Source organism: Triplophysa dalaica, chromosome 19 (assembly GCF_015846415.1).
Source record: "Triplophysa dalaica isolate WHDGS20190420 chromosome 19, ASM1584641v1, whole genome shotgun sequence".
Taxonomy (NCBI): domain Eukaryota; kingdom Metazoa; phylum Chordata; class Actinopteri; order Cypriniformes; family Nemacheilidae; genus Triplophysa; species Triplophysa dalaica.
Genome location: NC_079560.1, coordinates 17,534,681 through 17,549,539, shown reverse-complemented (window position 1 = coordinate 17,549,539; position 14,859 = coordinate 17,534,681). Strand labels below are relative to the sequence as shown.

General features: G+C 41.4%; 1 non-coding gene across 1 annotated transcript; it reads right to left on the bottom strand.

Moving 5' to 3' along the window:
- Positions 1 to 3,666: 3,666 nt before the first annotated feature.
- Positions 3,667 to 3,740, bottom strand: trnat-agu (transfer RNA threonine (anticodon AGU)). Its single transcript has one exon. It is a non-coding gene; the product is annotated as a tRNA-Thr (tRNA).
- Between the last annotated feature and the right edge of the window lie 11,119 nt (positions 3,741 to 14,859).

The following is a 14,859-nucleotide window of genomic DNA, read 5'->3' as shown; positions in this document are numbered from 1 at the left end:
GCATCTGACAATATGCGTCGACTCCTTCATTTTCTTGACTTTGCGGACTCCCACCCAACACCTTGTGCGGTCTTTTCACTTGATGCGGAAAAAGCCTTTGACAGGCTAGAGTGGAATTATATGTGGGCAGTTCTGCAATGTTTCGGCTTTGGGGAACACTTCGTTTCTATGATCAAGACATTATACCACTCACCTGCAGCATCAGTCATAACTGGTAATATTATTTCCCCCTCATTCCCTTTACAGCGGGGAACGAGACAGGGGTGTCCACTTTCCCCCTTATTGTTTTGTCTATCTCTCGAACCCTTAGCACAAGCCATCAGGAAATCTGAAGTATCGATTAAGATTCATGACCATAATCATTGTATTTCATTATACGCTGATGATATTATTCTATATTTAGACCACTTTGATGTTTCAGTCTCTAGTGTAATTAAGGAGTTTGATAATTTTAGTAGCCTATCAGGATATAAAATTAATTTGAACAAATCCGCTTTAATGCCAATTAACAATGTTAAGGTTAATTTTTCTATTCCCTCATTTATCCCTATTAAGGAATCTTTCATCTATTTGGGCATTACCATATATAAAAACATTCATAAGATTGCCAGAGACAATTTTAATAACATTTTAGTTAAGGTCAAAAATGACATTCAAAGATGGAAGAATCTTAAAGTCTCTCTCCAAGGAAGAATCTCCACTGTTAAGATGAATTTGTTACCTCGATTTAATTTTTTTTCTCTATGCTACCACTTTCTCCCCCTCCAGGTTACTTTAAGGAGATCAACTCCGTATTTTCTAAGTTTATCTGGAACGATAAATGTCCCAGAATTAAACTTACCACATTGCAACATCCTAATAGCGCAGGAGGACTGGCTGTACCAAATTTTGAATTATATTATTGGTCGTTCCAGCTTAAGGCCCTTCATAATTGGGTTGATCCTCAATCTACAGTTTCATGGAGGGGGATCGAAGCTGACAAGGTTAAACCAAATAGACTTCAAGATATCTTATTTACTGGCACAGGAAAAAAAGGGGATAATTACAAATTTGGTCCGGTTGTGGCTAACTCTATTAAAATCTGGAAAACGGTTGAACGTCGGATAGGTGGACCCTTCAAATTCTGTAACAGTACACCTTTATGGCACAATTTGAACTTTGTATGTGGTAATCGTCCATTTGTCCAACCCTCTTGGTCCTCTTTAGGGGTGAACACGTGCGGTGATATGTATGATAACCAGGGCCTCTGTTCATTTCAGGCATTGAGAGCCAAATTTTGCCTACCAGCATCTGCATATTTTGTTTTTCTTCAATTACGTTCTGCTCTCAAAGCGTATGGCGTTCCTTGGTCCTCTTCCATTTCCTCTCATCCTATGCAGGACTGGATTGCACCACCTGCTGGTCGGCCATTTGTTTCCTTAATATATAATAAAATTATTGATTGTATTGCAAAACCTCTTTCTATTAAAACCATTTGGAATAGGGAATTATCTGACCTTAATTTATCTGTCGACTGGGAGAGAGTGTGGTCTAATCTCAGTTTAACATAAAAAAATCTGGCTCATCGTCTGATTCACTTCAAAGTCATTCACAGAGCATATATAACTCCTTACAAAAGATTTAAAATGAAACTGCAGTCAAATTTTAACTGCCATATATGTAACACTACATCATCAGGCACTTTTCTGCATATGTTTTGGGAATGTCCTGTCATCAGCAGTCTGTGGACACATGTAAATCTGGTTTTGTCATCATTACTGAGAATTGATTGGTCTGCTAACCCAAGTTTATGTCTTCTTAATGATGATTCTGATCTCTGTATTAGTTCAATGCAAAAGAGAATGTTGTTTGCTGGTTTTACAGCTGTGAAGAAGACAATAATTCAGAACTGGTTTACACCACGCATGTGTAGAGAGACATATTGGATCCATAACCTCCTGCAAATTGTCTCATGTGAATGTAAAACGGCGCGAGTCGGTGGGGCCAGGCCTTCAACCATTGAGGCTTGGCAGTGTTTTTTGTTAAATATACGTAATTATTTAAAGGAGTAGCTTTTGTGTTCTTGTTGTCCTTCCCTCTCTCCCTCCCTTTTGATCGAACCTTGAGATGTTCAGTATGTGTCTGCTGTTTTGTTTTGTTTTATTTTGGATATTATGTTACGTTGTGTGTGAAAAAATAATAAAAAATTGTTGATAACAAAAAAAAGTTCTTTGACCCAGGGCGATAGGACAGTGTGAAGTGGAAGCGATTGAAAAATAGCGACCAACGGACTTGACGTGGATTGAGTCGCTTAATCTGTTGAATGTATTCATGGTTCTTATGATCAGTGAGCACGTGAAAAGGGTGTTTGGTGCCCTCAAGCCAATGCCTCCATTCTTCCAGTGCCAGTTTGGTGGTTCTCCAGCAGGCGTCTGAGAACCTTATTGACGTGAACCACATGTTCTTGCCAGAGAACTCGAGAAGATGAGAATATAATCTAGATGAGCATGTCTATAAAGACGTCATTGATGAGGTTTTGAAACACTGCAGGAGCGTTGGTGAGGCCGAAAGGCATGACACGATATTCATAGTGACCAGTCGGGGTGTTGAAGGCCGTTTTCCATTCATCTCCCTGTTTGATACGCACGAGGTGGTACGCGTTTAAGTTTAGTGAAGATGGATGCCCCTTGTAGGATCTCGAACGCTGTGGCCATCAGAGGTAAAGGATAGCGGTTTCCGACAAAGCAGTACCAGACAGAAAGAAGATGCCAAAATTTGCTCAGACATTCACATCGAATATTTAAACATGATGCCTTTGTCTAGTTATCTTGAGAAGCATGCAACAATTAGAATCACTGCTGGGATTCAAAGTGGGAGAGTCTTTTTATTAGAAAAGCATTTTAATACACTAAAGCACAGCAATACAAATGAGATGGGCCCAGACAGAGAAAGCCCTCTAAGTTAGCTTGAACCATCACTTAGAACAATGGAAAGTACTGCAAATAACTACAGAGTTTTCCATAAAATAGAAATGCTTTAACCCTGGTGTGACTCAACCACCGAGAGACAAGAGATGAGCACTGAGCAAACAATTGTTAGAATACAAGAAAGCATTGTACTTTTACAACACTTCTCTGAAGAATGCAGAGGTCATAGTGATCTTATGTAAGAACAACCCATCAAAAGGCACTGCTGGGATTTGAACCCAGGATCTCCTGTTTACTAAGCAACAGCGCCTACAAAATTGTACCAGCCAGACAGAAGGCGCTTTAATTGGCTCAGACATTCACATTGAATATTTAAACATGAAGCCTGTGTTGTCTAGTTATCTTGAGAAGCATGTAACGATTAGAATCACTGCTGGGATTCGAAGCAGGGATCTCCTCTTTACAAGAAAAGCACGTTAACAAACTAAGCCACAACCATTCGGAAGAGCTGGGCAAAGACAGAGAGAGCCCTCTAAAGTGGCTTGAACCAACACTTAGAAAAATAGAAAGCACTGCCATAAACTACAGAGTTTTTCAAAAAAAGAAATGCTTGAACCCTGGTGTGACTCAACAGACATGACAAAAGAGATGAGCACTGAGCAAACAATTGTTAGAATACAAGAAAGAACTGAACGTGATAGCCACACTTCCTTGGAAAATACATGTCCCATAGTGAGATCGTTGAGGTACCAACCAACAAAGGCACTGCTGGGATTTGAACCCAGGATCTCCTGTTTACTAGACATGCACTTTAACCAACTAAGCCACAGCACCTAATCAATAACCGTACCAGCAAGACAGAAAATGCGCAAATTGGTTTAGACATTCACCTCGAATATTTAAACATGAAGCCTTCTTTGTCTAGTTGTCTTGAGAAGCATGCAACAATTAGAATCACTGCTGGGATTCGAAGCAGGGATCTCCTCTTTACTAGAAAAGCACTTTAACCAAGTAAGCCACAGCAATCCGTAAGAACTTGACAAAAACAGAGAGAGCCCTCTAAATTGGCTTGAACCATCACTTAGAATACTAGAAAGCACAGCCATAAACTACAGATTTAAACAAAAAAGAAATGCTTGAACCCTGGTGTGACTCAACAACCGAGACACAAGAGATGAGCACTGAGCAAACAATTGTTAGAATACAAGAAAGCATTGTATTTGTTAACGGCACCTTTCTTCTAAACGCATAGGTCATAGTGATCTTGTTTAAGAACAAACAGTCAAAGGTAATGCTGGGATTTGAATACAGGGTCTTCTGTTTACTAGACAGGCACTATAACCAACTAAGCCACAGCACCTCAGACAAAGAATTACAAGACATAAAGAAGACGCCCAAATTGGCTCAGACATTCAAATCGAATATTTAAACATGAAGCCCTTGTTGTCTAGTTATCTTGAGAAGCATGCAACAATTAGAATCACTGCTGGGATTCAAATCAGGGATCTCCTCTTTACAATATAAGCACTTTAACCTAATAAGCCACAGCGATTCAGAAGAGGTTGACGAAGACTGAGAGAGCCCTCTAAACTGGCTTTAACCACCACTTAGAATAATAGAAAGCACTGCCATTAACTAGAGAGTTTTCCATAAAAAAGAAATCCTTAAAACATGGTGTGACTCAACAACCGAGAGACATGACATTAGCATTGAGCAAAGAACGGTTACAATACTAGAAAGCACTGAACCTGATAACCACACTTCCTTGGAAAACACATGTCCCATAGTGAGATTGTTGAGGTACTAACTAACAAAGGCACTGCTGGGAGTTGAACCCAGGCTCTACTGTTTACTAGACAGGCACTTTAACCAACTGAGCCAGAGCAATCTGGAAGAGCTGTGCAAAGACAGAGAGAGCCGTCTAAATTTGCTTGAACCATCACTTAGAATAATAGAAATGTCTGCCACTAACTACAGAGTTTTCTATAAAAAAGGAATGCTTTAACCCTGGTGTGACTCAACAACCGAGAGACAAGAGATGAGCACTGAGCAAACAATTGTTAGAATACAAGAAAGCAATGTACTTGTTAACGGCACTTCTCTTCTAAATGCATAGGTCATAGAGATCTTGTGTAAGAACAAACAGTCAAAGGTACTGCTGGGATTTGAACCATGGATCTCCTTTTTACTAGACAGGCACTTTAACCAACTAAGCCACGGCGCCTACAAAATTGTACCGCAGTACCTTTGACTGTTTGTTCTTACACAAGATCTCTATGACCTGATCTGATATTAAGATAGGTATTGACACACTTTTGTTTGCAAACAAACTGGAGCAGTCATAGGTATTAGTTGTATTTGTCCCGAGAATCCTACTGTCTTTACAAATTTTCCAGACATGGGGAGGTGTGAGGCGTAATTTGATTTTACACATGAAACAAGTTTTTGTAACCTATAATCATATAGTATCAGAATCTTTTACTTCCTTCCTGTCAATGGAGGAGGGAGATGTTTGGTTCGGATACTCCAGAATGCTGTGGCATGATTGGTTATTGGTAATAGAAAATTCTGACTACTTAGTCATTAGATAGATATTGTGAGCCGTATCATGAAACAGTATTCTGGGAAATGGTACGTAAATAACGTACCAAAGGGGGAAATGTAAAATATATATTTAGCTAAAATATAGAAGAATAATGTCTACAATTGTTTACTATTATAAAATCCTTTTAAGAGTTTATTATCTTGGGGGCCGAATGCTAGTTGACACCAAGGACCCTAGGTAAGCTGGGGGAGGAAAACGAATCTGTTTTACATTATATTGGGGGTCTCAGAGGATGTGTGTGTGAGAATGTGTGTGTGTTAAGCACACTATATAAGGGCTTCTCCAAAAAGGGAGCAGTGAGTGACATTGCAATCCTACTCCATTAATAAAGTGGTTTTTGTATCAAAACTCGAGACTCCAGAATAATTCCTCAGAACACGCAAAGAAAATTCACAACAAGGACAGGCTAGCTGTGGTTCCCAAGGATTGACAGAAAGCTCTCCAGAGACATGAAGAGAACTGGCGACCCCTGTCCGAGACAATATCCTGAGGGATGCCGAATACTCGGAAGACATGTTCCACAATTAATTTTGCATTCTCTTTGGCTGTGGGTAGTTTGGGTAGGGAAATGAAGCGGGCAGCTTTAGAGAACATATCTACTATAGCCATGATAGTGGTTTTGCCGTGGGAGGGTGGAAGACCAGTGATGAAATGCATAGAGAGGTGGGACCAGGGTCTACAGGGTATGGGAAGGGGATGCAACAGTCCTTGGGGTAGGCGGTGAGATACCTTATTCTGGTTGCAGGTGGGACAGGCTTTAATGAATGTGGTGACATCCTCTTTAATAGTAGGCCACCAGGACCGCCTCTAGAGGAATTCGAAGGGTGTGTCCAATACCCGGGGGACATGTGAGTCTTGAGGAGTGTCCCAATTGTAATGCCTGTGACCGGACAGTCTTGGGAACAAACAAACGGTTTATAGGTCCTCCTCCTGGGTCTGGTTCTCGGGATTGTGCTTGTTTACCTTGTGATCAAGATCCCACTTGATGGTAGCAATGATATTGGCACTGGGAATTATGGATTGAAGAGAATCCTCAAGAGGAGATTTGGCATAGATATGGGACAGTGTGTCTGGCTTTTTTGACCCAGGGCTATCTGACAGTGTGAAGTGGAAGCGGTTGAAAATAGCAACCAACGGGCTTGACGTGGATTGAGTCGAGGAATGTTTTCAAGGTTCTTGTGGTTCTTGTGTGAGCACTTGAAACAGGTATTTGGCACCCTCAAGCCAATGCCTCCATTCTTCCAGTGCCAGTTTGACAGCTAGTAACTCCCTATCCCCTATATGATAGTTCCTCTCCATGGTTGTGAGACGATGGGATAGAAAGGCACATTGGTGCAGCTTACCGTCCTCTCCCCTCTGAAAAAGCACTACTCCAACACCCACATCTGAGGCATCGGCCTCCACAATGAAGGGTTTATCCAGGCTCGGGATGATCAGAACCGGAGCAGTTGTAAGCAGTCTCTTGAAGTGGTTGAATGCCGACTCAGCCGAAGGACTCCAGAAAAAGCTGCCTATGTTCCTCTTAGTGAGGGCCGCTAGAGGAGCAGCCACAGTGCTGAAGTTCAGCATGAACTTGTGGTAAAAATTGGCGAAGCCAAAACAAATTGCACCTCTTTTATCGATGACGGCGAAGGCCAATCCACAATGTGTTGAACCTTTAAAGTGTCCATCTTTATGTGACCAAGTTGGACTTCACACTTCCTCGGGTTTGACGTAAAGGTGGTTTTCCAGCAGGCGTCTGAGAACCTTGTTGACGTGGACCACATGCTCTTGCAGAGAACTGGAGAAAATGAAAATATCATCTAGATCAGTGGTCACCAACCTTTTCAAGCCAAAGATCCCTGACCTCAGCCTTAAGTAAAGGCAAGATCTACCCAACGAAGAATATAAAGAAAAAGACAGTCCAAATTGTACTTTCAACTTGAGGCTTTTTATTTATTATTCAAATTTTATTTGAATAACATTCATTGTTCTTTTTTTTAAACTTTAATGCTGATGCAAACCAAGAAAATGCTGTATCAGTGTAGCAACACTGTAACACTTGCAGTAATCAGATCATATGAAATGGCACTGAACTGAAACAAGTGCCACTCTCAGTAGTAACGTGAGTCAATAAACATTTTATAACTTATCTGTACTAATAAAATTCTAACAACAATCACAGTTAAGTGCAGCTTACAGTATGTCCCATCTTATGCAACAATCACTTTTCACAATACCATCAGAAGTAAAAAAAAAAAAAAGTCAGTGTGATGGCTGTGACTGAATACTGTCTGTGAGTTCCCTAAAGTTTGGCTCATAGCTAGAGACAGCCAGTTTTAGGCAGTCTTTGAGGTGCCTGTCAGTGAGGCGGCTCCTGTACTTTGATTTGATTATTTTCATCTGTGAAAACGCCATTTCACAGAGGTAAGTTGACCCAAAGTAGGCACTCACTTTTAGTGCAGATGTAGTGAGGAGGGGAAACTTCTCTCTGCTGACAAGCCCCCAAAAGTCACTGTCCCTTGATCTGGCTTTCAGCTCGATGTCATTTTGCAAATCAACTATCTCCATGTCAACTCCACTTGACAGAGAAAATACTAGCTGGAATTTGGCTGCAAACTGTTCTATATCAATTAGCATGAATGGGTTTGAGACAAATGCAGCAATACATTCCATTTCGTTCAACTCACCAAAACGCTGATTGAACTCTGTAGCAACTTTGTCCAGGTGAGCACAGTAGTTCTCAGGATGAAAAACTTCTTTGTCATTAATGCTCTGTGACATTTTTTCCAGGTTGGGAAAGTGTGTTAGCCTCCCATTCTTTACATGTGTAATCCAAACACCGAGCTTAGACTTAAAAGCATTCACTGCACTGATCATATGGGCCAGATGTCTGTCTTTTCCCTGGAGCTCGTTGTTGAGTGTATTTAGTTTTTCAGTCAAGTCTGTCATAAACTCCAGGTCCAGCAGCCACGCATCATCTGACAGTTCATGGTGCTCCTCGTTTCTTGCAGACAGAAAAGTCTTTATCTCAGGCAGTAAGTTAACAAACCGCTGCAGCACTTTCCCGCGGCTCAGCCACCTTATATCAGCATGAAGTAGTAGGTCTCCGTACGCTGCATCGAGCTCATCCAGTAACGCCTTGAATAAGCGATGCTGAAGTGCTTTTGCTCTTATCGAGTTTATCAGTTTGACCACCAGTGACATTACGTGAGAAAAGTCCACGACTTTCCCTACCAAGACCTGCTGATGAATCACACAATGGTAATTCTTGAAGTCGGGAAAATCAGGGTCATTACGGCACAGTGCTATAAAACCAGAGCGCACACCACGCATCGCCGGTGCTCCGTCAATGGTAATTGCTACCAGTTTATGAATAGGGATATTGCTGTCTCTTACATATTTTTTAAACTCATTGTAAAAATCTTCACCTCGCGTTCTCTCCTTTAGGTGCAAAAGAGTGAGGAAGTCCTCTTTCGTTGTAAAATCCTGGAAAGCCATTCTGACAAAAACAACAAGCTGAGCTGTATCCACTGCATCCAGAGATTCGTCAAACTGTAGTGAAAAACATTCACAGAGTGATAAGTCCTTTAACACCTGTCGATCAACGTCCTCTGACAGTGACTCGACCCTCCTTGTCACTGATGCTGGACCGAGCGGTACATCGCGGAGTGTGGCTTTTATGTCGTCTTTGTTTTTGAAATCCTTAAAAACAGTGTCTGCGGTAATGGCCATTGCTTCCTTGATTAATTCGCCATCTGTGAAAGGTTTTTTGTTTTTAGCCAGCAAATAACTTACGCGAAACGATGCTTCAGTAGCAGCCTTATTTTGAACAGCAGATTTTGTAAAAAGTGATTGCTATGCCTTCAACTCCGATTTCAGCTCGTGAACTTTCCTTGCACGGATCGCGTTCTTTGGCGGGTAGCTGTCTTTACATTTTTGGTGGTTGGTATTGTAGTGCCGCTCTAGATTTCCTCTTTTACAAAATGCTTGTTTTTGGTGGCACAACATACACACGCACTTTTCTTTTATCAAGGTAAAAAGGAATTCCTCTTCCCATTCTGGATGGAAATTGTACGTTTTTGCCCTCTTTCGTGGAGCCTCTGCCATGACTGGTCACGTCGCGGGTACGGGCTTTTTCTTCTTCTTTTGGTTTAATGTCGGTCTATCACCACGGAGAGCTCTTTACTGACTTTTGCAACAGTTACGTGCTCGTCTCTCATTGGTCACTTTATTTAAAATAAACGCAGCAGTTGCATAAAGAAATATCAGTTACTGATGCTTGCAAAATAATTTTTAATCGGGCATGATGATGTATTTGCTGTACTTATTTCTCTTTGATTCTTGAGATCTACCGGGATAGTGATAAAGATCTACCAGTCGATCGCGATCGACGGGTTGGGACCACTGGTCTAGATTGACGAATATGAACTGGTTGAGCATGTCTCCGAGGACATCATTGATGAGGTTTTTGAAACAGCGGAGGGGCGTTGGTGAGGCTGAAAGGCATGACACGATATTTCATGGTGACCAGTCGGGGTGTTGAAGGCCGTTTTCCATTCATCTCCCTGTTTGATACGCAAGAGGTGGTACAAGTTGCGTTGCGCAAGTCAAGTTAAGTGAAGATGGATGCCCCTTGCAGGATCTCGAACACTGTGGCCATCAGAGGTAAGGGATAACGGTTTCTGACTGTAATCTTGTTTAGTCCTGTATAAACGATACGTGGCCACCATCCTTCTTACCCACAAAGAATCCAACACCCACTGATTGAATGAGGTGAAAACTAAGTTTCTCATGGTGTTTGTCTGTGGTGAGCCCAAGGATAGAGGTGAGGGTGAGTAATTTTCCCTGTGGCTAATGGTCTGCCATCCAGCGCAGTGACCGTAAGAGGTTTAGCCAGGAACTCTGTGCGAATCTGGAGGCTGTTGGCCAGGGTAATATCCATGAAATTCCCAGCTACACCGGAATCAATAAAAGTGTGTAGTTCACGGCTGTGATTTCCCCAGGTGAGGGTGACAGGATGGAAAAGTCCAGCGTCAGATGGTGAATCTGAACGTGTGACTCCCGTTACAGTCCTTCCTTTCCTGCCCAGGACTGATAGTTTCCCGAGAGTTTAGGGTAAGTTGAACGAAAATGGCCGTGTCAACCACAATAATTGCAGCGGTGTTCCCTCATGCGACGATCTCGTTCTGAGGAAGAGAGCCGGGTCCTCCCCAACTGCATGGGCTCTGGGGGTTCTTGAAGCACTGTTAGCTGGGGAACATGGGTAACATCAGCAGGTGGATTTTGGAAAGCAAAACAAACCTGGTTTCTCTCTCTCAGGTGGATAGCCAGCTGTGTGGCACAGTCTATGAGTCTCTGGAGGTTGCTTGCTGGTTCTCGGAAGGCTAATTCATCCTTAATCACCTCAGAGAGTCCGTTTAGGAAGCACACCATCAGAGCCTCGTCATTCCACCCACTTCCTGCTGCTAGTGTTCGAAAGAGAATAGCATATTCGGCCACGCTATCACAGCCTTGTAGATTCAGGAATCTTCTGGATGCTTGTCGACCACTGAGGGGATGGTCAAATACTCGTTTGAACTCCTCTTCAAATTTTGAAAAGCATGCACAACATGGTTCCTGTGCCTTCCACACTGACGTTGCCCAGGAAATTGATTATATAACCTTACCCGGTCTGAGGGAAATGAAGTCGGCTGCAGTTCAAACGTGAGGGAAAACTGGTTGAGAAATCCATCACATGATCTAGGATAACCAAAGAAGCGCTGTGGTTGAGGTAGGCTGGGTTCCGTTAGAGGAATAGGCCTTGAAGGATCTACAGAATCGACTGCTCCTGATGGGGAAGTTGCAGATGGTGCAGGCAGTCGCTCAAAGATCTTTCGTCATCAAACTCTCTTGTTGTGCTATAGCAGTCTCGTGTCATCTTACCATTGTGTCGTGTGGAACTACACTGGCCAAGACTTTGTGTGGGTCTCCTGCTGTTGGATTCATGATGGCTTGGTTATTCTGTCAGGCTGAAGCCCGAAACTGGGTTGTTGGGATAGCGATCAGACCAACTACCACAGAGCCAGAGGGTGTAGATGGAATCCAACACGCAGAAATATTCACGTAGAAAAATTTTGTAAAGGTTTATTTTCCACAAAAAAAAAATAATCCTCAGGGCAAAAAATAGAATCCACAGTGAGTATAACAAAAGAAATCCAATAAGGCAAAAAATTCTCGAAAAGACCACGAGGGAGATAAAGTAAACCAACAAGCTTAATGCTAGAGATGACTAACATTAACAATAACCAAGCAAAGACCAAAGGAACCAGAGTCTCTTACATAGGCAAACGTGATAGGGAGACAGGTGCAAGCAATAACACTAATAATAGGTCTTGACCAGTGCAGCGATAGGACCCGATAGTGAGCTCTAGTGGCCAAACAATAGAGTCCAGAGTAAAACCCTCACACATTCATTCATTAGTACAGTCATTCATGGCACACATTTTTATCACGCAGAGACTCTCAGTGACAATAATATCAAATGTGCATTTATAGAGGATCCTGTATGTGAAGAGGCTGCATTAACACATAGGGATGTTCTTTGATTTCATGAGAAAAATTTAGGACCCGAGTGGAATTTTGTCATTTCCATATGCATTTTAATAAAAACTGTACCATTTTTCTTTACATCCATCATTGCATCGATACCATCGTGGCTGTGTATAACATCAGAGAAGATTATTTCCTTTACACGTTCTCACAAATTTTTGTTTCCTATAGAGGATAAGAAATGACTAAATACATTTACGCATTTGGCAGACACTTTTTATTCAAATTGATTTACAATGCATTATACTATACATTTGTATTTGACCATGTGCAATCCCCTGGAATTGAACCCACGACCTTGGCATTGCTAGCGCCATGCTCTGACCACTGAGCCACAGGAAAGGTCAGTATACACACAAAGTCCATGAATACAGAAATGAATAAATACAGTACAGACAAATGCAGTGATAAAGGTGATAAACAATTCATTTGGACGTGCAGCAATTCCTGCCCTAAACTGCCCCAACCGATGGATCATCCATGGCATCAAACGGGCTCACTAGAGTACTCATGATGAGTTTTTAACATTTCGGATTTATATCTGATGTTTCATTCACTTATTCATTTTGTTGGAGTGGATTATGATCTGGAAACCTGGGCGTGGAGGTCTTGAAACCTGGGCGTGGCAGGCAGGTGGGCGGGGATCTCAGGAAGATCATGAGAGTACATCTTGGAAAAGGTAGGGAGCTCAGATATGCCGGACGGGACCTGCTTTAAGACCGCTGGAAGAACGGATGGGACCGGCTCAAAGATCTCTGGGAGGTCGGACAGGACTGGCTCGAGGGGGAACAAGATCTATCAGATCCATTTTTTGTGTATCGTTCTGTCACGATGAGCTGAAGGGGAACAACGAGCAGATCCATGTAGAGTAAACTATGCATTTTATTTCAAATCCAAAAGGCATACAAAGGGGTAAATCCAGGCAGAGGAAACAAGGGGGGGGACTTATAAGAATGATACACACCAGACAACTGAACACAAGGTTATATACACAGATGAAGGGACAAACAGGTAATGAGACACATGTGAAACCAATACATGATAACAAGACAAAGCATGATGGGAACTGGAGTCCTTACAAAACACAGACAGAACACAGATTAGCATGGCGCCCTCAGGTAGTGAACCAAGGCGCCAGCACCAGGGCGTGATTAGTTGTCATCCTGTTTGGCCAAACAGATTCAACCATACCATTTAAAAAATCATGACCGCAGAGAGCATAGATCTCAATCAAAATGGCTCTGCGCACCTTTTGCTCAGTTTGACTCACTTCCTGTATTTTCAAAAAGCGGCTAGCTACAAACATATAACTAGCTCAAATCTGTATGGGGATTGCTCTTCCAAGGCGCATGGCCGTAGTTCTACTATCTACTCTGTTCAGTGATCGGCAGGTATAGCAGTAGCTTCACGTGTATGAGATGCTCCCTGACAAAATAATATTTCCAACGACTAGTTAGTTATTGTCTTTATTTGCCCTGGTCCGTTTAAAACATCAATTTTATAGACATTCTGTTAAACTTCAGGTTCCTTTTGAACACAAAGTTTCTTTCTGTGTTTTGGATTACCCTTAATATCAAATCAGAAATAGGTTGGATGTTGTGAGAGAATTCTTCTGCAGATCTGGGAGCACAAGAACCAGACACAGAGGCATCCAGCTTTTGAACTCATTTATTTCAGGAAAGACAAATTCTTGTGTAGTGCACAATAAGACATCTGTTATAACCAAATAATGTATAGAAACTATTTGGAAGAAACATCTTTATATAATGCACAATAAGACACCTGTTATACCAAATAAGGTAGAGAAAGCATAGCATGTCAGACAAAGAATGTTTAACGTAGAATAAATCCCCTTCCTCCACATTTAGGCAGCTGTCCGCTCAGCGAGCAGCTATCCACTCTGTGAGCAGTAAAACCACACATAGGATATACTTATTCATTCATTAATGTGGGCTTATTAATAAGAAAATAAAATATCTAACACATACAAACATGAACAAATCTCATCTATAAACAGGTACGGTTTGTTACCCAGACGGATTTTAGCAGTTTAGTAAATTAGTTATGGGATTTGGTGCCACAATATAACTTTGTATCATTGTAGATTGGTAATCAAGATGTTGTGACAATGTCAGTAACTAACTGACTAAGTCACAAATTTACGTTTGGAAATGAATCCAGGAATAACACTTCTCCAGATGGCTAGTTAAGGTGCCACAATGAATGAACAGTCATTAGATTATATTGCAGTTACATAACAAGCATTACTGTAGCTGTGATTGCAGGGTGCTATCAGGTTATAATACATTTTATTATCTTATATTTAGTATTATCTTGTTAAACATCTTATCCAATATATTTCAGTGTATACAAAGAAAGTTTGTAGATTTAGTTAGCAGCTAAAAATGGAAATCCTTTTATGAGTTTGAGCTGTTCATTTACACATTTTGGGGGACTTTTCAAATTAGGACTCAAAATACAGATTATCACCGTTATTTCCCCAGTGTAATCTACGAAAACATGAATACATGAAAACCGGGATGCGTAATTGTGTGCAGTCTATAGGCAACAACAATGGCAGCCTACAAGACTGCGTTTGATCAGCGGAGACATATTATTTACTTACCCCGAAAGGTTATTTCAAAAGTGTGTTTTAAAAACACGAACAAAAACAATTAATTTTTTTAACTATTTTGTTGTTTAAATCTACTGCTAACATTTAATTGCTATTGATGATCAGTGATATACTGAACCCAGGACCCATCCTGTACATTTTTT